The following is a 24,853-nucleotide window of genomic DNA, read 5'->3' as shown; positions in this document are numbered from 1 at the left end:
CTAATTTGGTTCAATCTAAAAAGGGTATGTGGGGCAGAAATCAGTGCAGGAGACATCAGGCCATCTGATAAATTTTTTTTTGGTATTTCATTTACCAAAAATAAGTGTAAATTTTCTTCAATGGTTTGGTCATACGAAAAATCATTACTGACTGGGCACAGTGTCTCACATCTGTAATCTCAGCGCTTTGGGAGGCCAAGGCAGAGGGTCACTTGAGCCCAGAAGTTCAAGACCAGCCTGGGCAACATAATGAGACCCTGGCTCCCAAAAAATACAAAAATTAGCTGGGTGTCGTGGCATGTGGTGCGTGCCCGTAGTCCCAGCTACTTAGGAGGCTGAGGTGGGAGGACTGCCTGAGCCTACAAGGTTGTGGCTGCAGTGAGCTATGACTGTGCCACTGCAACTCCAGCCTGGGCAACAGAATGAGGCCCTGTCTCAAAGAAAAAAAACCATTAGTATTTAATCTGTAGTTCAACCAACTATTTAAAGCTCAACCATTGAAGCATTCTACAATTGTTTTTGCCATCTCAGCAAGTAATAATTGTTTTGAAGGTCTGAAGCCCTGGACCTCTTTTTCCTTAGTGACTAAGGTGATACTGTCAAGTCGGGCACCCTCCCAGAGTTGAAGCTCTGAGGACCAACCCCCAAAACATTTCTTAGCAACTTTTGCCCTTCTCTACATTAAATGAGTTGATTTATGATTCAGTTTGCAAAGTAAATACTAAATGATACCAGGTGGTAATGGAGGAGCTGTGAGAACACCACAACCACTATCCTCTCCAGATGCCAGACTGGGCCAGTCTCCGGTTCCAGACCCTGCTGCCTTTTGGAGAAAAGTTAACACGAAGCCACTTACAAACACAACATGGTACAGCAGGTGCTGAGTAAAGCAGAACAAAGAATCATAAAGCATGAGCCGTAGCACTAGTCCCAGTATCCTCCACCAACCCTAAAGGGAGGGAGGTGGCACATTTTAGCAGAGAATACTGGATTTGGAATTAGAAGCCTTTTGTTTTTGCCTAGGTCCCTGCCCTTGGGACACTGGCCAACTCACTTAACCTTTCTTGATTTTCTAACTTCCCCATTTCTTTATTTGTGAGAGAAGTGTAACACTTCAATGTTTGGTGAAAAATTGAGGTATGGAAAGACTCCACTGACTGCAAAGCACTGTTGAAAAGATATTACAATATATAAATACCAATACCATTGTCAGTGTGATCATGACGGGCAGGTGATGCCAGCCACCATTTATGGCTGGAAGAATACTGGTTGACAGGTTTAAAAGGCTTGGGAAAGTTCCAGGTAGCAAAGCCAGAACACCTACATGTGACAGCACTCCAAAGCCTTCCTCAGACAACTAGGACAACCACCAGACTCTTCAACAAAAGCCAAAGGTTCAAGTTGATATGTAAAGTGCCCTTTGCAACAGGTTAGATCAGATTTTAGTGTTAAAAGATTTCTTGCTTTTTTCCATATGCTTATAAATAAGCTTTATCCTTTTTTTTTTTTAATCCAGATGAGAGCCTGCCCTTCTCAGTCACACTGAAACTCCTGATACGTTCTTCACATGGCTTCAGGGTACTGGTTGTATTTCCCCATTCTCTAAAAAACATGGGATCCAAATTGTGCAGAGGTAATTTTTGGAAATGATACTGAGCCACCTGGATCTGATTTCCTTCATTTTCCCCTAACACATTCATCATCATGACCAAGGATTCATCATCACGACAAGGATTCAGATTATTTTGTTGCTTTCCTTAGCACAGGAATATCCTATCAGCTCTTCACACAGAATTACATGGCAAAATCTACAATGTAGGCAAAGCTGAGAGCCAGTTGTGAAGCTATACATCATTTTACTACAGGGCCCCCCTTCCCGGTGTCACTAGAGAATGGTGCGCACCTGAAAGGCCAGCACCCTGGAGATATGTCAGCGTGTGGCTCTCCACAGTGCCCAAGTGTTTTTCTATTCTCTAATACAAAGGGGTGGAGGAGCACAATTCAGATGCCCCTCAATCAGCTAACGCATTTCCTTTGCTCAGTGATCTCTTGAAAGGAAGCAGGTCACAGCTGGCAGGAGAGACTGCATGTTAACTAGGCCAACCCCTGGGTGGCTTTGGGGGAATCTGACCTGCTGTGAAGCTAAGAGTTCTCCTCTCTGAAATCACAGTAAAGGGAATCCTAAACTATTGATTCCCAACCTAAGATGTTTTGGGGGTAATTCCAAGTATTTATACTTCAAGTATTATATCTTTCAATTTTTAGTGAGATTTGTTTTCTTTAAAGATGTTGCAGTTACTTTGGAGATGCTTATGAAAATCATGGGAGTAGGATTTTCTGCCCTGGTCACCTGAGTAAAAAAAATAAAAAATAAAAATAAAAATGATTGTTCACGGAGAAGGCAGGATTTCCTGACTTCTTCAGCAGAGCTAGGAGGGGAGGATACACAGTCACCCTCTGTATCTGCAGATTCTGCATCTGCAGATTCAACTAACATCAGATGAAAAGTATCTGAAAATAAAAAATAACAATAAACAATAAGAAATAATAGGGTTCTTTTGTTTTTGGAGACAGAGTTTCACTCTTTTTGTCCAGGCTGGAGTGCAGTGGCACAATCTCGGCTCACTGCAACCTCTGCCTCCTGGGTTCAAGCGATTCTCCTGCCTCAGCCTCCCGAGTAGCTGGGACTACAGACGTGCGCCTGGCTAATTTTGTATTTTTAGTAGAGATGGGGTTTCACTATGTTGACCAGGCTGGTCTCGAACTCCTGACTTCAAGTTAACTGCCCCCCTCGGCCTCCTAGGAGTGCTGGGATTACAGGCATGAGCCACCGCGCCCAGTCAAAGTAATACAAGTTTTAAAGCTATATAGTATAACAACCATTTGAATGGCATTTGCATTGTATTAGGTAAGTAAGCTAGAGATGATTTAAAGTATACAGGAGGATGTGCCTAGGTTATATTAAACACTATATCAGGGACTTGAGCGTCCATGGATTTTGGTATCGGTAGCAGTCCTGAAACCAATTCCCTATGAATACTCAGGAATAACCGTTCCCTCTCAGGCAGAGGGATAGGGCCTACCTCAATATATGCTTACTGATTACTGAGTAGAAAATTTGTAAGACATTCAAAGCCCAACAAGCTATTTCCATTTCTGTACAAAACTGCAATAGGGACTGGTTTTTCCTCACTTGTTTTAAATAACTAAAAGGCAGACAAAATGTTTGAAAAAAGTTTCCAGACTGGAAAAGAGGCACATGAGACAGAGATCTCTGAGAAAAGAGAACTATGACCCCTACAACTGCCCCAGCTTCCTGCCTGAAGTAGGTTTTCAGGCTACACCACAGGGAGGGGAACCCGGAAAGCTCTGCAGCCCCCTTGAGTTGAGGAAACAACTGAGAATTCGAGGAGGCCAAGACAACTAGGATATGCAGGGTGGAGAACTGGAGAGGGAAGAGCTCTGCTGATCTGTAGACAGCTCTCCTCAAGTCTTCAACTGAGTATGAAGAGCAAATGCTCACAAAGCTACCTCAGGCCAGTACAGAACCACTGGTAAGGAGCGGGTGAATCAATTACTGGAGCTTTTTCAGGGCTGGGACTAGTTCCCATTCTCAGTAGCCAGAGTGGAGCTACCTAGTAAGAGCTGGGCACCTGGAGGGGAACTTGGAAGGTTATTGTGCCTGTTGTAAGGTCAAACTGATTAGCCTTAAACTAAAGGCTGAGATGGTTTTGCCTAACAAACTTCAAAAGCAAGCCTGGAAAGGATCAAAATGTTTCTAAGTTAACTCAGTTGTGTCCCAGTACAAAGCTCAAGAATATTTACATATGTATTTATAATATAGTATAACATTACATATATATGTGTTTTTATGTATGGTTGTGTGTATACATATATTTCTCATCCAGTATCTGGCAACATAAAATTCAAAATGCCTGATGCCCAACTCACCTTAGTGATGAAAAATACAATGTCTGAGATGAAAAATACATTGGATGGGATTAGCAGCAGAGGAGACATTGCAGAATGAAAGTTGAGTAAACTTGAACACACAATGATAGAAACTACCAAAATAAAACAGAAAAGTCAAGACCAACACACACACACACTGTGCAGAGTCACAGGAACAAAGGGAAAGGTGAATGAGTAAGGGAGATGGGGAAAAGATTTGAAGAAATGATGACTGAAAAATTTACAAACTTGAAAAATCAGGAAAGACACTAAAACTCAGATAACAATCAACTACACCTAAATGACATTTATAGAACACTCCACCCAAACAGCAGCAGAACACAACCTTTTAAAGTACACACGGAACATTATCAAGATAGACCATAGTCTGGGCCATAAATCAAGTCTCAATACAAAGTATGTTTTCTGACTACAGTGGAATTAAAATAGAAATCAGTAATACAAAGATATCTGGAAAATATCCCAAATATTTGAAAACTAAACAACATAATTCTAAGCAAAATATAAACCAAAGAAGAAATCAAAAGGGAAATGATAAAGTGGTTAACTGAATGAAAATGAAAACGACACATATCAAAATGTGTAGGATACATCTAAAGGACTGCTTAGATGGCAAATTAGTTTTTAGAAAACATTAAGCACTTACTGGATAAGAAAGGTCTGAATTCAATAACCTAAGCTCCTACCTTTATAAACTAGAAAAAGAAAGTAAATGAAGCCCAAAGTAAATGGAGAAAAGGACTCTACTAATAAATATAAGAGCAGAAACCACTAAAGTAGAAATAGAAAACAATTGAGAAGTGAAATAACCTAGTCATTTAGAAAAAAAAAAGTTAATCAAATTGATAAACTCTACCCATGCTTATCAGGAAAAAGAGAAGATATAAATTACCAGCCTCAGAAATGAAAGAAATATGTTCTACAAACCTTCAAATGATAATATGGGACTATTATAAGCAAGTTTTTATGATAGTAAATTTGACAACTTAGATCAAAATAGAAAAATTCCTTGAAAGACAAGCTACAAGTCTCACTCATGAAGAAACAGATGATGTAAAATAGCCCGGTACCAAACAAATTAAGTTTATAATTAAAATCTTCCCACACACATACACACAACCCTCCAGGACCAGAGAGCTTCACTGTTAAATTCTACCAAGCATTTAAGGAAGAAATGATAACAATTCTCCTTGAATTCTTCAAGAAAATAGAAAAGGAGGAAACCTTTCTCAAGCTATTCTGTGAGACCAGCATTGCCCTGACAACTAAATCCAGACAAAAACATTACAAGAAAACTACATACTAATAATCCTCATGATCACAGAAAAATTCTCAAAATTTTAGCAAATCATCTTCAACAATAAAAAGACAATAAATCATGACCACTTGAGGATTATCTCCAGATTGCAATGTTGGTTTAAAATTTCAAAATCAATCAGTGTAATTCACCATATTAACAGACTAAAAAAGAAAAAAAATCTGACTATCACAATAGCTGGAGAAAATGCTTTGACAAAATCTAACATCTAGTCATAATGAAAAGAAGAAGTAAAAGCCTCTCAGCAATCTAAGACTGGAAGTGAACTTTCTCAATAAGGGCATCTACAAAAATAACCTAATGCCAACATTATACTTAATGGTGAAAGACTGAGTGTTAAATCCCTGAAGATTGGAATGAGGCAAGGATGGCTGCTCTTGACTTTTATTCAACAAAGTCCTGGAGATCTTGGCCATTTAAATAAGGCTCCCGTCCCCGCAAAAAGGCAGAAATATTGGAAAGGAAGAAGTACAGCAAAACTCTTCTTCCTTCAGCCACAGTTAACAGTATCAATAGTGCTTCTCAGTACCTTCTATTGTGTAAGTATCAATTTAGCCTCACCTCCATAGGCTCATCCCACTGCCACATTCTCTCTTCTCCAACTATACCTCATCTAATCTCAGCAAGGCTGTTACAAATAAGAACTATTTCCAGTTTCTAAACGATGACTTTTGGCAACAAGACTTTTATAGTTTGGCCACAAAAAAGATACTAACAGCTTTTTCTCTGTAATAATCACTCTGGGTAGTTGTCCTAGAATATTGGGCTTGTGACGCACGTTTAGTGTTACCAGTAGCTATCAAAAGCCTCTCTTTCCCCCCACTTTAAAAACAATAAGAAAAAGATTTCAACTTTCAAATTAAAAAGTATATATACACAGTAAAGTCATGGAACTTGCTGGAGAAAGAAAGATATGTGTTGGACCTCCTCTAATTCTGAGCTAACCAACTCTCCTTTCATACCTCTTCCTAGCAAAGCATACACTGCTTTTTGGAAAGTTGTGTGTTTCCATCTTTCCTGCCCACCATCCCTCCTTATTGAGATATAATTCACATATATTAAAACTTGTCCTTTTATATGGTATGATTAAAGGGGTTTTAGCGTATTCATAGCTCTGGGAACCAATTTTTGAGAACACTTTTTTTCCCATTGAACTGTCTTAGAACCTTTGGCAAAAATCAACTGACCATAAATGATTTATTTCTACACTTTCAGTTCTGTTTCATTCATCTATATGGCTATCCTTATGTCAGTACCACACTGTATTACGGTAGTTTGTTTTCTTTAAATTGAGACAGGGTCTTCCTATGTTGTCCAGGCTGATCTCAAACTCCTGGGCTCGAGGGATGCTCCTGCCTCAGCCTCCTGAGTAGCTGGGACTACAAGGCACATGTCACTGCATCTGGTGATGGCATTATTGTAGTTTTATAAGTTTTCAAATTGGGAGGTATAAATCCCCCAGCTTCTGAGTTCATCACTTTCCATATCAGTTTTAGAAGCAAACACCTTGTCAATTTTTACAAAAAGGGCAGCCAGAATTTTGATAAAGATTGCACTGAATCTGTAGATTAATTTGGGGTAATATTGCCATTTTAGCCACATTAAGTCTTCTGATGAAGTTATTTTCTCCAATAACTTCCTTCTGTTTATTTTGAGTTTACTCTTTCTAGTTTCTTTTTTTTTTTTTTTTTTTTTTTTTTTTTTTTTTGAGACGGAGTCTCGCTCTGTAGCCCAGGCTGGAGTGCAGTGGCCGGATCTCAGCTCACTGCAAGCTCCGCCTCCCGGGTTCACGCCATTCTCCGGCCTCAGCCTCCCGAGTAGCTGGGACTACAGGCGCCCGCCACCTCGCCCGGCTATTTTTTTTTTTTTGTATTTCTTAGTAGAGACGGGGTTTCACCGTGTTAGCCAGGATGGTCTCGATCTCCTGATCTCGTGATCCGCCCGTCTCGGCCTCCCAAAGTGCTGGGATTACAGGCTTGAGCCACCGCGCCCGGCCATCTACTCTTTCTAGTTTCTTATGGTAGAAGGTTGGGTTACTGATTTGACATCTTTCTTCTTTTTAATGGAGGTATGTGAAGCCATAAATGTACTGATAAGCATTACTCTGGCTGTACCCCCGCAGGTTTTCATATGTTGTTTTTCCATTTTCATTCTCCTCAAAATGTTTCCCAAATTTCCTTGTGATTTCTTAACAAATTGATTTCTTTAGGAGTGTGTGTTTAATTTCCATATATTTGTGAATTTCACAAACTCCTTTCTGGTATTCTGATTTCATCTCAGTATAAACCAAGACCATACTTTGTGTAATTTTAGTTATTTTAAATTTATTGTGTCCTGTTTTATGGCCTAAGATGATCTATAATCTTGGAGAATGTTCCACTGTGCCTTTGAGAAGAATGTGTATTCCGTTCTTGTTGGGTAGAATAGTCTATAGATGTCTGTTAGATCTAATTGATTTACAGTGTTTTTCAAGTCTTCTATCCCAGTTGATCTATCTAGTTGTTCTGTCTAGTATTAAAAGTGGGATGTTGATAGTTGCAATGATTACTGATGAATTATTTTTTCCTTCAGTTTTGTCATTTTTACTTTGTATATTTTGGGGCTCTGTTGTAAGTCACATATATGTTCATAGTTATACCTTCTTGATAGAGTGACCCTTTTCTCATAACTTTTTTTTTTTTTGGTCTCTAATAACAGTTTGTCTTAAAGTCTGTTTTGTCTGGTGTTCATATAACTATTCCAGCTTTTTTTTTTTCTTGTTTGGTTCCTGTTAGCATGATATATACTTTTTACTATTCTCTTACTTTCAATTTATTTGTGTTTTTGAATCTAACATGTTTGTCTTGTAGACAGCATATAGTTGGATCATTTTTATACATCCTGTCCATCTGCCTTTTGATTGCATTTTTTTATCCACTTATGTTTAATGTAATTACCAATAAATTGATTTACATTTGTCTTTTTAATATTTGTTTTCTATATGTCTGTTATTTTATTCTATTTCTCTATTACTGCCTTCTTTATTGTTAAACAAATATTTCCTAGTGTACAATTGTAATTCCTTTGTCATTTATCATTTATTTTCTTAGCAGTTGCCATGGGGATTACAATTAACATTTCAATTTCTAACAGTCTAGTTCAGATTAATACCAACTTAATTTCAACCATATAAAAAAACTTTGCCCCTACATAGATCCATTTTTTGCCCCTCATTTGTGCTATTGTCATAAAAATTATATCTTCATAAATTTTGTGCCCCAAACCAGATTTTTGATGACTGCTTTATGTAGTTGTTTTTCAAAACAGGAGAAAGGAGCTATAAAGATTACATTGATACGCCTTTCAAAATTACCTATGTAGTTACTTTTACTAGTGTTCTTATTTGTTCCTGTGGATTAGAGTTCTTGTGTAACATCCTTTCACTTTTGCCTAAAGGACTCCTTTGAGTATTTCTTGTAGGGCACATGTACTAGCAATGAATTTTCATGGTGTTTGTTAGTTGGGAATATTTTCATTTCTCCATTTTTGAAGGGTAGTTTTACTGGATATAGAATTCTTGATCTTTTTCTTCTTCTTTTTTCTTCCGGTACTTTGAATCTGTCATCCCACTGCCTTCTAGTCCCTGTGGTTTCTGATAAGAAATCAGCCTTTGTTAATAAACAAAGGCTATTAAAGAACCTTTGTTAATCATATTCAGTTTTCTTTTGCCACTCTCAAGATTCTCTTCGTGTTTGACTTTCAACTGATTATGATGTGTCTAGGTGTGAATCTCTGAGTTTATCCTACTTGGAATCCACTGAGCTTCCTGAATGTTTAATGTTTTTCCTACAAATTTGGGAAGTTCTAACTTTTTTTTCAAATATTCTTTTTGCCCCTTTCTCTTTTTCTGCGACTCAGAGTATGTATATTAGTATATGTAAATAATAAGACTATGAGGCCCTGTTCATTTTTCGTCATTCTGTTTTCTGTTCCTCAAACTGGATCATATAAATTTACCTATGTTTCAAATTTACTGATTCTTCTGCCTGCTCAAACTGCTTTGAGCCCCTCTATTGAATTTTTTGTTTTTATTAGTATACATTTCAACTCCAGCATTTCTATTTGGTTCTTTTTAAAAAATATATAATTTCTATCTCTTTATTGATCTCTATTTGTGAGACATCATTCTCCTATTTTTCTTTAGCTATTTAGACATGATTATCTTTAGTGAACTCCATATATTTAAAATATCTCATTTTAAGTTTTTACCGAGCAAGTCTAATGTCCAGACATTTTCTATCAACTGCTTGCTTTTTTGTGTATTAGTCATGCTTTGTCTCTTTGCATGTCTTGTAATCTTTTGCTGAAAACTGGACATTTGAAATAATATAATGTGACAACTCTGGAAATCAGATTCTCTAAGGTTAGTTGTTCTTTTATTGTTGTCATTATTGTTTTAGTGACTTTCTTGAACTAACTTTGTAAATTCTGTGTTCTTTGCTGAGTATGGGCAAAGAAGTCTGTGTTCAGTTAGCTTAGAGGTCAACTAAATATTGGACACAGATTTCCTTAAATGCCTGGAACCAGACACTCTCAGTCTTTGCCAAGATGCTCTGTGTCCATTTGGGCATGCTTTCAACACTCAGCCAGGCAATTTACAACTGCCTTAGCTTTCACATCTTCATTGCACAGGGGCTCGCAATACTAAGAGGGGAAAACTGAGGGCTTTGTAAGGCTTTTCTTGAACAAGTACATAGCCCTGGGCATGCATACAGTCCTACACATCCACATGGCCTTCCAGAAATATGTCAGGACTTTTCAAATGCCCCTATGGAATGAAGTTTTTTGCTTAGCTTGTTGTTTGCCACAACTGTTATTGCCTCAGGGAGCTGTGATGGTAAAGAGTCACCACAAGCTGTTTTTGACAAATGCCCCCAGGGAAAAGGCTGTTTGCTCTGGTGAATGAGGTCAAATAAAGACAAGCCTTGTGAATAGGGTTTTCTAGGGAATTGCTAGACTGATCAAATAATGACAATTATCTTAGAATGGAGCTCTGAATGAGTCCCAACCCTGTTCTGCCCTTCTACTAACTGCTATACTGTCGGTTTTCACCATGATTACAGGGCTGTTGGTTTTCAAATCTACCATGGAGGAAATGGAGAGAAGGGGATGGGAATAGGGCAAATTGACATACTGCAGTACTGCTCTTACCAAGATTTAGCCTTGTTTTTTTTTAAAAAAAAAAACAAAAAACAAAACTTCCCAGATTGTTGCATGCTTTTAGCTAATTTCCATAGTTCTTAAAAAGTTGATTTTGACAAATTTTGCCAGTGTTCTCATTGTTTTTATGGATGAGAGAATATTCAGAAGTCTTTACTCTGTCATTCCCAATGACATTACTCTTTTTGCAACCCCAAATCCCATTACCACCCATTGAGTTAGGTAAGTATAGAAGAAAAAGAAAATAGTGTAATGTAGGGTTTGATGATTGAAAACAGAAAACTGCTACTTAACTACTTTTTTCCCCCCTGGCCCTGTACTTTCCAGCCCTGCCATCTCAAAACTATCCAAGTGAGAAACAAATGTGTTAGTAGAATTGATTTAGGAATCATTTCCACGAGATTTAAATCAGATCTAGAAAGCAGAAAAGAAGGCTGTATAAAGGAATGTTTCCTTTGCTTATTTACTATTCCAAATTGCCACTGTTTTCTGCAAGTGTTCCTTTATAATTTTCATGGCTCTAAGACCGAATGCTCATGTGTCATGAAGTGCTCTTTCACAGCCATGATAGATTTTCTTCCAAATCTACCCTTTCCTAACGAGTAAACAGAACCATAACTTCCCGCATTTACTTCCAATTATGAATTAGAATTATTTTCTTCTGGTGTGGAAGAAGAATGAAAAAGCATGCCTTGCTTGTTAAACAGGTCTGTTCATCTGCTGCAGAATACTGACTGAAACTTTATAATTGCTTCAAGGTGAAACTTAAAAAAAAGTCTAATTTTAAAAATTCCTCAAAAGGTATTTAGCAGCCATTATTTTCCATGGAAAAGAGTGAAACACTCTGCATTTCTAAGAAGTGTTCTTTATTTAATCTATAAACAATTCATTTAAATCTCTACTCTGAAAACAAAAAACTATCATAGAAAACTGAATCTTCTAAGGAAACAATCAGGATGCTGAGCAAGGATGGAAAATCTGATCCTAATAACCAAACATAATATAAGGAGGTTTAACGAACTGAATACTGAAAATATCCATGAATTATTTTTTAGTGGGCACAACTAACACTGAAGTTTAGAACCAAAAAGACTCTGATGGGAAATAAACCCATCAGAGTTTATTTGTATATGCTGGGCACAGCAGAGTCAACATGCTTGACATGGCCTGGGTAAGAGGCCATGGTTACTGAATTGGTCAAACTAAGCCACTCTAGTCCAACCCAGAAAATATAGCAGAGCATGGTGAAGAAGGTACTTAATCCCCAATCCTAGTGAATACTGGTGAAATAATTTTTTAAATAGTAGCTCTTCAGGGATTCACTAATGAAGCCATTACATCACCACCTAGTTTCACATGGAAGCTATGTTGGTTTCTGACTGGAAATCTTCAGAGTTTCCTAAAGACCTATTTTAATGACATAGTGTGAGGGGAAGGACGGGGGTTGAGTGAAAGCTTGTAACTTGGAGGGCCTGAATTCAAATCCTTGCTCTGCCATCTACTATTAAAGTGACTCAGGAAGGTACTTTCACTGTTCTCTGCCTTGGTTTACACAAATGTAAAATGCAGACAGTTATCATATTGTATGGTTATTGTAAATCTTAAATGGATATATGTAAACAAACAGAACAGTACCTGGAAACATAGTAAGCATTCTTTGTTAAGCACGATCATTAAAAGAACATTCACCAATCTAAAGGATGCTATCTTTCATTTTTCATCTTCCTTTTGATATTATTCACTCATTCAGAAACTCTTTATGGGCCCATTGCTGGTTTTCAGTATTGGTAACACAATACTGAATGTGGTCTCTGCCCTCTGGCAACTCCTAGTTTAATTAGAAGAACAGATATGGGCACAGCTGTGCCACAGACGCTATAAAAGATGTAAGTACAGAGCTTTGGGAGCACAGGAGTTGGAGAAGCAAATGCTATCTGACTAGAATGAGTAAGGGCTTTGGAGACACTGAAATCTAAGAGGGACTTTGAAGCATCCATGTAGAGGAAGGGAGAGTTATGAGGCCAAGTCTTAGGCTGGAGCAGCAATGACGGGTGACAAGGCTGTAAAGCTGCTTGTGCCCAGGACTCTGTACCCTACCCTGTGGCAGGCAACCTCGGCTCCAGATTCTAATCAAAAGTCACTTTTAGGAAAATTTCTCTGGCAGCAGTACAGTAACTGCCTGAGGTAGAGAGACCAGCCAAGTGTCTGCTGCACTAGGTGGTCCAGAGAGTGCTGGAGAAGGTCACCAGTGCAGGCCTGGACACCAGGACAAAGGAGCTTATATCAGAACCTGGAAGGCATTTTACTCCTTCACCCAAGACACAAAAGAGAGGGAGCAGGATTGGGGTGGTCCAACTCTCACTCCATGGCCAGGCAGTTTTCCCCCGACCCTCTGCCTCTCCTGCAGAGCTATGGGTTCTTCCTGGACATTTCCCGTAGGCTCTCTTACCATCAAGTCCTGGTCTTAAGTACCTAGAGTAACCTGTACTCTCTCCTCTGTACAAGTTTTTCTCCTTCTCATTCCTTCAAAGGGGCTTCTAACAGCACTGATGGTTTCTGCATGCAAAATCCTGCAGCCCAATCTTACCTTACACTGGCTTTGAACCTTGGTGTAGCCTGAAGATATGTTCAGGCCAAGACTGACATGAATGTGGTGGCAGCGGGGGTGGAGCTGCTTGAGGCACCTGCCTGTAAGACTGTCCACATTTCCCCACTTCTTCTCAGGGTCAATCTCTTTGAATGCCTTTCTATATTTAAAACCAACTGTGGGTAAAACATATTGTCCTAAGGTACAAAGGCATAGATACCTGAGATTCAATTACAGCTTGTGTTTCCATAAGCCAGCCATGACCTTTGTAATCCTGTGTTCCTCCCTGCAAAAACTGATGGGGAAGCACAGGGAAAGACTGGCCAGGGACCAGGCTTCTGAGCAAGGATCAAACCATCCATGCTTCTCCAGCCCTGCTGTCAGTTTACCTCTGGTTACCTACTTGTCAATAGATCTAACTCCACACCCCTTTTTAATTATCATTATTATGTAATTTATTAGTTTCTAGTGTAGTGCTTTGAGCCTATACAAGCACTTTTTTAAGGTTTTATGGCCTGATACAGTTTCAATTTTTATAAATGTTTCATGAACACCTGAAATAAAGGTATATTCTGTGTATATTGAGTACAGTGTTCTATATATAATTATTAGATCAAGTTCTTTATATATTCCATTTTCTACAGCCTTTTGTCTGCTTAAATCTGTCAGATTTAGATAGGTGTGTTAAACATGTCTACTATGATTATGGTTTTGTCAAATTTTCTATATTTATGTCTGCCTTTAGTTTTTGGACTCATTGATAACTTGTACACAATGGCTGATGAATGCTGTACTTTTGTGGTGTACATAGTTTCCATCAATACAAAATGTTCCTCTCCTTCTCATTCAATATTTTTGGCCTTGACTTCTGCTTTGTTCAACACAAATGTGAACACTCCTGCTCTTTTGTTGTTTGTCCTTCCTTAGGATACTATAGTTTATCTATTTATTGTCCATCTCTATCACATTTTTAGGTGTCTTTTATATGAGATACAGCTTTGCTGCTGTGTTTTATTTAGAGCAATTTAATTTTTTTCACACTTAGTGTGGTTATCATGTTTGGTTTTATCTTAGGTTCATTATATACTTTTTTTTTTTGCTTTTTTCCTTTCTTCTTTTTGAATTCATTTTGGTTTCTCTTCTTCCTCTAATTGTTGAAAAGGTTTTGTTTTATATGTATTCTACTGTGGTTGCCTTTAAAATATCTTATTTAAAATAATTTTAACTGTTTAAGGAGATTTTAAGGAACTGATATTTCTCTTATCATCATGAATTAAAGCCCCCCTCCCCCCCACCTTTTTGAATGAGACTACATCTGCAGTGGGCACCTATTCCCCCATTTCCTATCCTCCCCCTCACCAGCGGGCATTGAAATATACCAGCGTTTTTATTTGAAAACCTCATTTTCACATTGCTTCTCCTATTTCCAGATTCCAACAAACAGCTTTAAACTTCACAATCATGTTAGTTACTATCCACTTTTAATCATAAAAATTGCCACTTTTGTTGCTTACTACTTTATCTGGTACAGCAACCTCCCTATTTTTTAGTTTCTTATCCTAATTCACGTTGGCTAAAGTGCTTTCCTTAACTAATGTTGTTTTTGTTGTTTTTTTGAGAAAAATATTTGAAATGTCTCTTTTGCCCTCACACAGACATAATAATTTCACGGGGTACAAAATTCTAGGATCCTTTCTTTTCTTCAGAACTCTAAACACCTTTCTCCATTATTCCGTATCGTTCAGGGTTATAGAAAAAAACCTGATGCTAGTCTGATTTTTCCCTCCTTCATAGAGAAGCAGTTTTTCCCCCGACCCCCTCTGAATACCCTTGGGATTGTTTTATTATTAAATCCTGGCACAGTTGTTCTAAACTTGGGATTCATTCATTCATTCGTTCAACAAAAATATACATACCAGGCAAAGTGCTAGGAACTGGGGAAAAGGTGGTAAGCAAAATCAGTCATGATTTGCATCTTAGAGTCACTATAGCCCCAGTACAGTCTTGTCAGGGAGGTGGAATGTTGGTAATGGTCCAGGTGCACACACAGTAGTGAGTGCTATGAAGGAAGGGTACGGGTTCTATGTGAGGAAATCTGACCCTTCAGGGTGGACCAAGGATGATTAAGCTGGAATATGAAGGATGGAGTGGGAGAGGCAGGTGGGTCGAGGAAAGAGCCTTCCAGGCAGAGACAAGTACACGTGATGGCAGGATTGTGAGGTGGGACAGCAAGCCACTGAAGCTGAGCGCACAGAGAACACAAGGAAAATGACTTCAGCAAGGCTCGGGGGTGGGGATGCCCAACCATACCTGGGAGGCCATGGAGAAATGAAATACAAGGGGAGCTGCAGAAATGTTGTAAGCCGGAGCCTAACAGGTCAGGGAGCATAATACTGGGGATAATAAAAGAAGCTGTGGAGCTAGTTAGGAGGTTACTGCTGGTCCAGGTAAGAGATGACGGGGCATGGGGGTGGAGGCGGCAATGTGGCAGAGGAGGTAGAGAGACTGACTGGAGTGGTAAACCCGACTGACTGTGACGCTTTCACGGGGCAGCCGCATACCTGTACATTCTAAGAACTAAGAGTAGTGGTGGCAGTGACAATTGGCTTAACAGCAGCTACGTTTTAGGAAACATTCACAGTGAACCAGGCCTTGTTCTAGGTGCTCTCTCTGTATTAACCTGCTTAATCCTCACAGTGACCCCACTAGGTAGATACTATTACTACCATAATTTACAAATGAAGAAACAGAGGCACTGAAAGGCTAAGTAACTTGCCTAAAAGCTCACTCTGAGGAAGTAGCAGAGCCCAAATTCAAACCTGGCAATGGAACCATTCTCAAAACTCAAGTATTATAGGAACTTGTATCCTGTTTCTTTCTGATTTTTAGAGACAGGGTCTCACTCTGTCACCCAGGCTGTAGCCTCGCACCCCCTGGGCTCAAGTGATTCTTCTAGCTCAGCCTCCCAAGTAGCTAGGACTACAGTGTGCACCACCACACCTGGCTACTTTTGTTTTTTGTTTTTTTTTTGGAAACAGTTTTGCTCTGTCACCCAGGCTGGAGTGTAGTGGGATGATCTCAGCTCACTGTAACCTCTGCCTCCTGGATTCAAGCAATCCTCCTGCCTCAGCCTCCCGAGTAACTGGTATCACAGGCATGCACCACCATGCCCAGCCAATTTTTATCTTTTTAGTAGAGATGGGGTTTCACCATGTTGGCCAGGCTGGTGGTCTCAAACTCCTGGCCTCAAATGATTCTCCTGCCTTGGCCTTCCAAAGTGCTGGGATTACAGATGTGAGCCACCACAACCAGCCCTGTTTCTTTCTTGATATTTCATATATATTTGTTTTACTTTCTAATTTTGGAACTCTTACTGAACATGCTGGATTTATGAGTCTCCTTCCACCGACATTTCTATTTCTTTGTACTTTTGCTCCTATTTTGGAAGAATTCCTGGAGGAGGGCGTTGGGATCCACTTCTCTGCATTGCAACCCTAACAATATCACCGACACTTAGAGCCTCGATGCTATCAGCCTCTCACATGCGGTTATTCCAGCAGTCATGCCTTTTATTTACAGGAATCCTTGCCTGTTCTCCAGTGACTCTTTCCTCAGCTGCTGGCTCTTGTTTTATGATGCCACATCTTTTAAAATCTGAGAATGAACTCTAGAATATTTAAAAGCTCTCTCTTGACTCCTCTACTGTTTCAGTGAGAACTCCTGTGTCTTGGTTTACTTTTTTTAAATTATCTGCTCATATTTGCAAACAGAAGTCAAGGCTGAACAGCATTGATGGCTTGTGTTGGTCTTTGTCAGCAATTGTGAGAGGCTTTATTTTAGACGCACCTGTGGCCACTTTGAGCCGTTTCCATAGAAAAGCCAGGGAGTTACTCAGGGAAACTCAACACTTTAGAGGCGGCTTCACCAGCGGGCTGTGATGGAGCTTTTCCCTCCATGTTAATGGGAGGAAATTGCCCAGAAGTCAGGCAGAACCGGGAGCTACCACACAACCCCCACCTGACGTGGGGGCATTCTCTGCCAAACGAGGAAGCTGTGTAGGGGCTTGATGGCACGCGTCTGAGGCACAGCCCCCTTTAGCCCACTGGATCTCTGCACTCCGAGAATAGGGGTTTCCAGGGGCTCCCATGAGGACACCATCCTCTTACTTCTCATATGATCCCCCTCCCTCTGTCTGTCCATCCAAACTTAGCCTTGCATTTCTCCCCGAAGCTTCATTGTACATGTCCTTTTCTGTTTTCCAGCACGGTTTTAGATATTTCCCTACTTTCTAATCTTGATCTTTTTAATGGATGGAGGAATGTAGAAATGGTAAAACTTATTACAGTTAATTATAAAAAGACCATACTCTGCCCTCATCCCTCAACCATTATGGATAAATGAAAGTTTGTTATTCTTTCTCTAACAACAGACTAAAGCTTAAGAACTCAAATTATAAAACTCTTAGAAGACAACAAGGAGAGCTTCATGAGACTGGATTCAGCAGTGACTTCTTAGATATGACACCAAAGGCACAGATGACAAAAGATCAGGTAGATAGGCTGGGTGAGGTGGCTCACACCTGTAAATCCTAGCACTTTGGGAGGCTGAGGCGGGCAGATCACGAGGTCAGGAGATTGAGACCATCCTGGCTAACACGGTGAAACCCTGTCTCTACTAAAAAATACAAAAAATGAGCCAGGCATGGTGGCAGGTGCCTGTAGTCCCAGCTACTCGGGAGGCTGAGGCAGGAGAAAGTCATGAATCCGGGAGGCAGAGCTTGCAGTGAGCCGAGATCGCACCACTGCACACTGCCTTGGTGACACAGTGAGACTCCATCTCAAAAAATAAATAAATAAATAAATAAATAAATAAATAATTCAAACAGATAAACTAGACTTCTTCCAAAACTAAAGCATTTGTGCATTAAAGGACAGTATCAACAGAGCAGAAAAGGTAACCCACAGAATGGGAAAAATATTTGTAAACAGCATATCTGATAAAGGATTAATACACAAAATATAAAGAATTTCTACAGCTCAGCAACAATAAACCACACAACCCAATTCAAAAATGGGTGAAGTCCAATATGACTGATATAAAAAGAGGAGAGAGCGGAGGAATGCATGCCGCAGAAGAAAGGCCATCTGCGAGCACAGAGAGGCCTCAGGGGAACCCTCATGCTGATACCTTGACCTTGGACCTCCAGCCTCCAGAACTGTGAGAAAATCCATTTATGTTGGCAAAGCCAAATAAATACATAAACATTTTATAGAAATGTATAAAGGACTTGAATAGGCATTTCTCTAAGAAGGAAGTACGAATGGCCAAGAAGCACATGAAAAGATGTTCAACATTGCTAATCATTAGGGAAGTGCAAATCAAAACCGGAATGAGATACCACTTCATCCCCATTAGGGTAACTATTACTAAAAAAACGAATACAACAAAACAGTAGCAAGTAAGTGTTGGTGAGGATATGGAGAATCTGGAACCCTCCTGCATTGCTGCAGAGAGTGTAAAGTGATGCAGCTGCTGGAGAAAATAGTATGGTGATTCTTCAAAAACTTTAAACAAAAAATTACCTGTGATCCAACAGTTCTACTTCTGGACATCCAGAAGAATCTAAAGCAGGGACTCGAACAGATATCTGTGCACCAGTGTTTATAGCAATATTATTCACAGTGGCCAAAAGTGGAAACAAGTCAAACGTCCATGGTTGTGTGAATGGATAAACGAATTGTGGTCTGTACGTAACAATGGAATATTAGTAGCCTTAAAAAGGAATGAAATTCTGATACATAATACGAATGAACCTTAAAGATATTATGCTCAATAAGCAAAAAAAAGGACAAATATGATTCCATTTATATGAGGTACCCAGAATAGTCTAATTCAGAGATAGAAAGTAGAATTGTGACAACCAGGGGCTGAGGGGAGGGGCGAGTCAGGAGCTATTGTTCAGTGAGCATAGAATTTTGGTTCAATGATGAAAAAGGTGTAGAGTTGGACAGTTTGGACAGTGGTTATGGTTGCACAACAATGTGAATGAAATCAATACCACTGAACTGCCCACTTCAAAAAGGTTAAAATGGCAAATTTTATGTATATTTCACCACAAATAAAAACAGATTAAACTTGCATTCCCAATGAATACGGGCAATCTTTTTATTTATATTGTTGCTGGTGTCCGTATTATGATTAAAAGATTCCTGTCCTATGCTTAAATTCTCTTCTTGCTTGAGCAATGGAAGAAGTATTTTCTATGGAAGTGACTCTATTGAGCATTCCCAAACTCTGTCATGAGGTTATCCTACCTGAGGTGGATGCAGGGGGTGGCCTGGGAAAGGACTGTGACCACTGAGGGACGATAACGAGACATAGGAAGGAAATAGGAGTTGCTTCTGATCACTTTCGCCGGCTGCTCTTACTCCTGGGTGCACTTCAGAATCACCTCAAGACTCAAAAAAAAAAAAAAAAAAAAAAAAAAAAAAAGACCCACAACCACACAAATACCAGGCCTCACCCTCAGAGAATATATGTTCTCTTTGCTCCCAGCTGGAGCCCAGGTGTGGGTGTTTTTTCAAAGCCCCTTGCCGTTCTGATGCGAAGCCATGGGGAGACCCGCTAAATTAGACCCTCCTCAGAGAGCTCTGGAGTACACCTCGGCATCCCCTTTACACCTCCACCATTAAATAATGGCAATGTTGTCTCAGAAGCGAGAAGGTTTAAGTCTTAATTTTGATAATCCTTACACTAGAAAACATGTTAAAATTCATAAACTCAGCAAACATTTGTTCAAGCTATTACCATCAGGGACTGTGCCCTGCCCGGAGATGGGAGACAGGAGCGCCCTCCTAGTGTACTCCCGGGCTAGCAAGGCGGCCGGGGGCGGGGAGGACACTGACATGAGCGCCACCTCGTGGAAAAATTCATAAATGCATAAGCCCAGGATTCTAGGGGAAAAGGTGGAAAGGGGCATCCACGTGATGGAAAATCAGGAAAAACTTTCCAGAAAAAGCGACTCCTGCCTCATCAGTGAGTCTGGAAGAGTGACTGGATATTAGCTAGGCAAACGTGAGAAGAAAAGTGACATTCTACATCCTAGATGAAGGGCAGTGTGTGCCACACTTGGTTTAATCAGGCCCATCAGCTTAGGGCAATGCCGACTGACCACGGCAGTTGGCCTGAGGGATTTACAATTGAGGTGAACTGATGCTCAGAGTGTTTGGGGTCAGGGTGATTACAGCTGCTTAGGGAGCCCAGGAAGAATGCCTGCAAGCCTTAACTTCTGAAGCCGGTGCAGAAACATGTGTGGTAGTCACAGCAAACAACCTGCATGCCAAAGAGAGAAGTGGTCTGCACGCCGGCCCCCCTGTTAGCAGTGCAGGGCAACAACCCTTAATCCTGATTATTTACATGAGTAAAATAAATAAGACCTCTCTGATAGATTCTAGATGAAAACTATTACCTACAGATGCTCTCCTAGGGACTCTTAGGAAAGTCGAGGTGGTGAAAAAGGACATTTGCCCCTTTGTGACTTGATTAGAAAGCATGAGAATCATTCTTTTAAACCTTCCCCATGTGCCACGAGGAATTTGCATATTGAATACCTGTCTCGTGGTCTACACAGACTCACTCACCTACGGGGCAAGCGGCACTCACATGGCACCAAATGCCTCGCAAATCTCAATGTTACAAATGGCATTTTCTTCTGAAAGCTCAAGTGCTGTTTGTTTAGTTTTTCAGCTGGGAAATTTTAACAATGAACACATATCTGCTCCTAAACGACTCTTTAATGATCCTTTTTGGCTTTGATTTTCTCCTGTTGATCACTCTCTTTTGGGGGTATTTAGTCTAAAGTAAGGGCTAGCGTTTATCTCAGCATGCCATCCTGCACGCTGAGCCAATTCATCGAATGATAATGAGCACAGGTCCACCAGCCAGAAGAGAAGTGAAGTTCATCATGAGCCCACAGTGGAATTTATATGTTCTTAAGTACTGCCGTTAAGAATGATCTCACATAGCTACACGCGGGTGCAGATTCAAATATTCACAGAACAGCAGGAACTTCTGTATGTATTCATCTTACTTCAACCTCAACACAACCCAGAAAGCTGCTGCTATGATCCCTAATCTACAGGTATTAGGAAGAAACAGATATTCCCCTAGATCTTCAGGCTGCACAGCCTGTATGTGTCAGAGCAGGACCCGAGGGTGACTGATTCTCCCACCCTATAGCTACCTGCATGGACCTCACCACTGTGGTAATCAAACAAGACACTGACCTACTACATCCAAACAAATGTATGAGCCAGCTGAACCCAAAGGCAGTCTTGTTTCTTGGTGAAGAGTGACATTCACCAAGTGTCTACAATGGTCTACTCCTGGCTGCTCTGCATGTGATGTCTGATTTTGTGAAAAATTTCATTTTCCCTGTTCTGCAGACGAAGAAACCAAGAAACTGTTCTGCAGGCTCAGAGACCAAGAACTCAGTGACTTGGCGGTAGGTGGGTGAGTTGGAGGCCATTTCTGTAGACACACTGAACTGACTCTGAATCCCAGACAACTCACTTAGCATGCCTAGGCCGTGGGCTGCTTATATGTAAGTGGGGATAATAAACTAGTATATCCTTTGCACAGCTGAGTGAGGATGAATGAAGAGAGAACGCAGAATGCCTCTGAACGCCTGATGCCTGGTAAATGCCCAGGAACCAATATATAATTATTGAGTCCACTGCACATCCCGATATAAAGGAAAACTTCAGGTTTTCAACATTTTCAGTCCTGGAATGAATGTTTTATTCCACTGAAATCGTGAGGGGATCTCCAATATGCAAATGCAGTGCTGCTAGAATTGAGGTGGGCAGAGGCCTGGAAACCCCTCTCCCCACTTCCCCTTCAGCCCTGAAAGGCCTCTGCAGAGCCCTCCCTCTCCACGTCCATCCCACCTGACCCCATTGCCAGCTGCTCCAGAGCAAGCACCTGAGCGCCAGCACACAGATGCACAGGTGCTCCTTGCCCCACACCCACCTCTACCCAGCACAGCCGTGGCCACAGCACATGCAGACAGGACCAGACAAGGTACTGTGGGCATCAAATCCCTGCAAGTCTCTAGACCACACCATGTTCTAGAAACAGCTTAAAAACTGAGCAGCAGGCTGCCTATTGCCCCAACACTCTGCCACCTGTCCCTGTGGTTCTATAAGTTGTTGGGACAGAATTACCACCCCCTGGCAGCCGCAGGCCTCTCCTGGTGACAATCACACTGTACCAACCCAAGGAAAAAGTCCCAAGCTGGTCCCCAGATCCTGCACTAAAAGGCAACACATGACACATAAGCCACTCTACTGAGAACATTCAGTAACTTTATAGTTCTCATAGAAAACATTCACGTGTGAAAAACAGCGCCCCTTAAATCACGAATGACTCCAAAGTGGCAAGAAGGTAATTCCCTCCATTTTCTTGCAGTATTTATATTCATGAAGCAAAGTAAAACGTCATTAATTTTGACTGCTCATTTGGCTTTAATCATCGTCTGATCCGGGCTGGGCTGAAGTTGATCACAGCATTGTCTACCAAGAAAAGGTCTGCCAAGTAAATTAACCCAGGCAAAATTCCTTGTTGACAACCATTGAGATGAAGGAGACCCAGAATAACTGTCATTCCCATGTCCCTGCACAGAGCCCACAGAAAGCAGGCTCCAGCAACCTGCCCAGAGTGATCCCTCGGCCCCCTCCCGTTTCACAGTCATCATTTATAATACTTTTTAAAGGTTTGCCTGGTAAACCTGCAGTGGGGACACCTGCTCTGGGATAGTGCAGTCACTCAGCCCCACTCGCAGGCCGGGGCTGTGGGAAACCTGGGACTGGGATTGGGCAAGGAGTGGAGGGCAGGATGGTCCGGCTTCTGCCTACAGTAAGGATGCATTCTGGGAGTGGGGGTGGCAGAGCCTCAATAATTACAGTGAGAGATGTACAACCACTGTGGCAAGGTGCAGAGGTATTGGAGGCTGAGAGAACAGCACATTATAATGCAGGAGGAGCTATCTTAATTGAAGCGTCAGCAAAAGCTTCTCCGAGAAGGCGGCCTTTAAGCTGAGATTTGAAGGATGAGTAGAGCTGAATGAGGAAGGGGCATTTCCAGGCCATGGCCTCAGTGAAGGCCCCAAAGGGAAGGGTAGGATGTGCTGGAGGAAGTGATCTCTGCCCGCAAAGACTAAGTAGAGGGGAACAAGGATAGTAAGGTGGGCAGGGGTGGGTTGGGCAGGACATGGCAGGTGACAGTGACAAAGAATTGTTTATTCCAAGAGCACCAGTAGCCCCTGAAGAGCTGTGAGCAAGGGACTGCCAAGAACCTGGTTTGCATTCCTGAAAGATTCCTCCTGCTTCGTGGTGAAGTGGATGGAGTGGACACGGGAGAGGGCAGGTGTGGACGCAGGAGGCCCAGGCAGGCATGATCACTGTCTTCCTCACTTCCAGCCTCCGCACCCTCCACCGGGACAACACACCCACGGTGAATCCTGAGCTCGAAAACTTTAGTCAGGTGATGTGATTTTTTTTTTTCCTAATATGCAGACTCCTAGTTTTACACAACCGCTGTTCTGGTTAACAGAATGTTTTAACTACCCAACATCACTGTATTTTCTGCACATAAATTACAACTCAAAGGATAATACAAATTACACCAATTAAAACGAACCAAACTTAAATTTAATACCTCATTTATCACCATACCATACAACAGCAAAAGGTGTTAAAAAGATCTAAGTGTCTGCTGATTTATGAGTATAATCTGAAAAGGCTGTTAGCATTTTATAAGTCCCTAATAGCTATGGGATTTCAGACCTCCTCTCACCTCCCAGCCCCCTACGGGCTCATTACCCAGATGGCTGCCTGAGCCTCCAGGCCCAGCCCTCCTCCCCCATTCATCCCGCACCTGCCAACATGTCATTCTCAAACTATATTACTAATCACATCAGTTCCCTACTGGAAAACTTTCAGACTCTCCAATGTCCACAGAAATGAAGAAAAACTCTCTTCTTAGCAATCAGTCCTCACCATCTGACCCCAGCTTGCCCTTCCCAAGAGCTACACACGCCCTGGGACAACTTGTTCCAAACACACACGCTGCCTATGATCCCTCCCTGCCCTGGCCTGGGCCTGGCACCAAAGGCGTCTCTCACATGCTGCCCTTTCCCGAGGCCTTTCCCCAAACTCCCCCAGTGGCTGTGGTTTTCTCTTCAAATGGAACCTCCAAACATTCCACTTGTACTCATTTTTGATCCCATGATATATCTGCCTGCTCTTGTAGCCGTTCTCTCTCTGCTAGATACAAAACTCCTTGGGGTGAGGGGCTGCTATGTTCCATGTGTGTGGAATTCAGTCAAATGCCACATCTCCCTCTATTAACATTTGGCGGATGGTCAATTCCAGCAACTGGCCGCTCCGCCTTCCCAGCCCTTGGCTTCCTTACTTATCTCACCTTTTTTCTGGGAGTCAGAGGTGACTCTATCTAGGTCAACCTGTTCATCTAAGGTCCTGATCTTCCCTTGTTTCCTCCCCTTTGGGACTTTCAACACTTAACACTTCTTCAAACTTCCATTTCTCCCCATCCATCATTAAAGAAAGAAGAAAAAGCTGTTCTACCCCTTGAAACTGCCACCATCTCTCTTTCCTACTCATTTGCTGCTGCGTTTCTTGAAAGAGTTGTCTCCTGGCCCTCCTGCCTCCTAGTCATGCTCCCCTCCCCACTCTCCACCCACTCGCTGCAAAGGTCAG

At 41.2% G+C, this 24,853-nt stretch overlaps 1 protein-coding gene across 1 annotated transcript in view; it reads right to left on the bottom strand.

The window, feature by feature from the left end:
* LOC105479479 (beta-1,3-glucuronyltransferase 2) overlaps positions 1–24,853 on the bottom strand; it is a 69,385-nt gene that overhangs the window by 1,230 nt on the left and 43,302 nt on the right. The gene's annotated exons all lie outside the window — the stretch shown is intronic.

The sequence above is a fragment of the Macaca nemestrina genome, chromosome 5 (assembly GCF_043159975.1).
Source record: "Macaca nemestrina isolate mMacNem1 chromosome 5, mMacNem.hap1, whole genome shotgun sequence".
In the NCBI taxonomy this organism is placed as follows: Eukaryota; Metazoa; Chordata; class Mammalia; order Primates; family Cercopithecidae; genus Macaca; species Macaca nemestrina.
The sequence above is the reverse complement of the archived record's forward strand: the minus strand, read 5'-3'. Positions and strand labels throughout refer to the sequence as shown.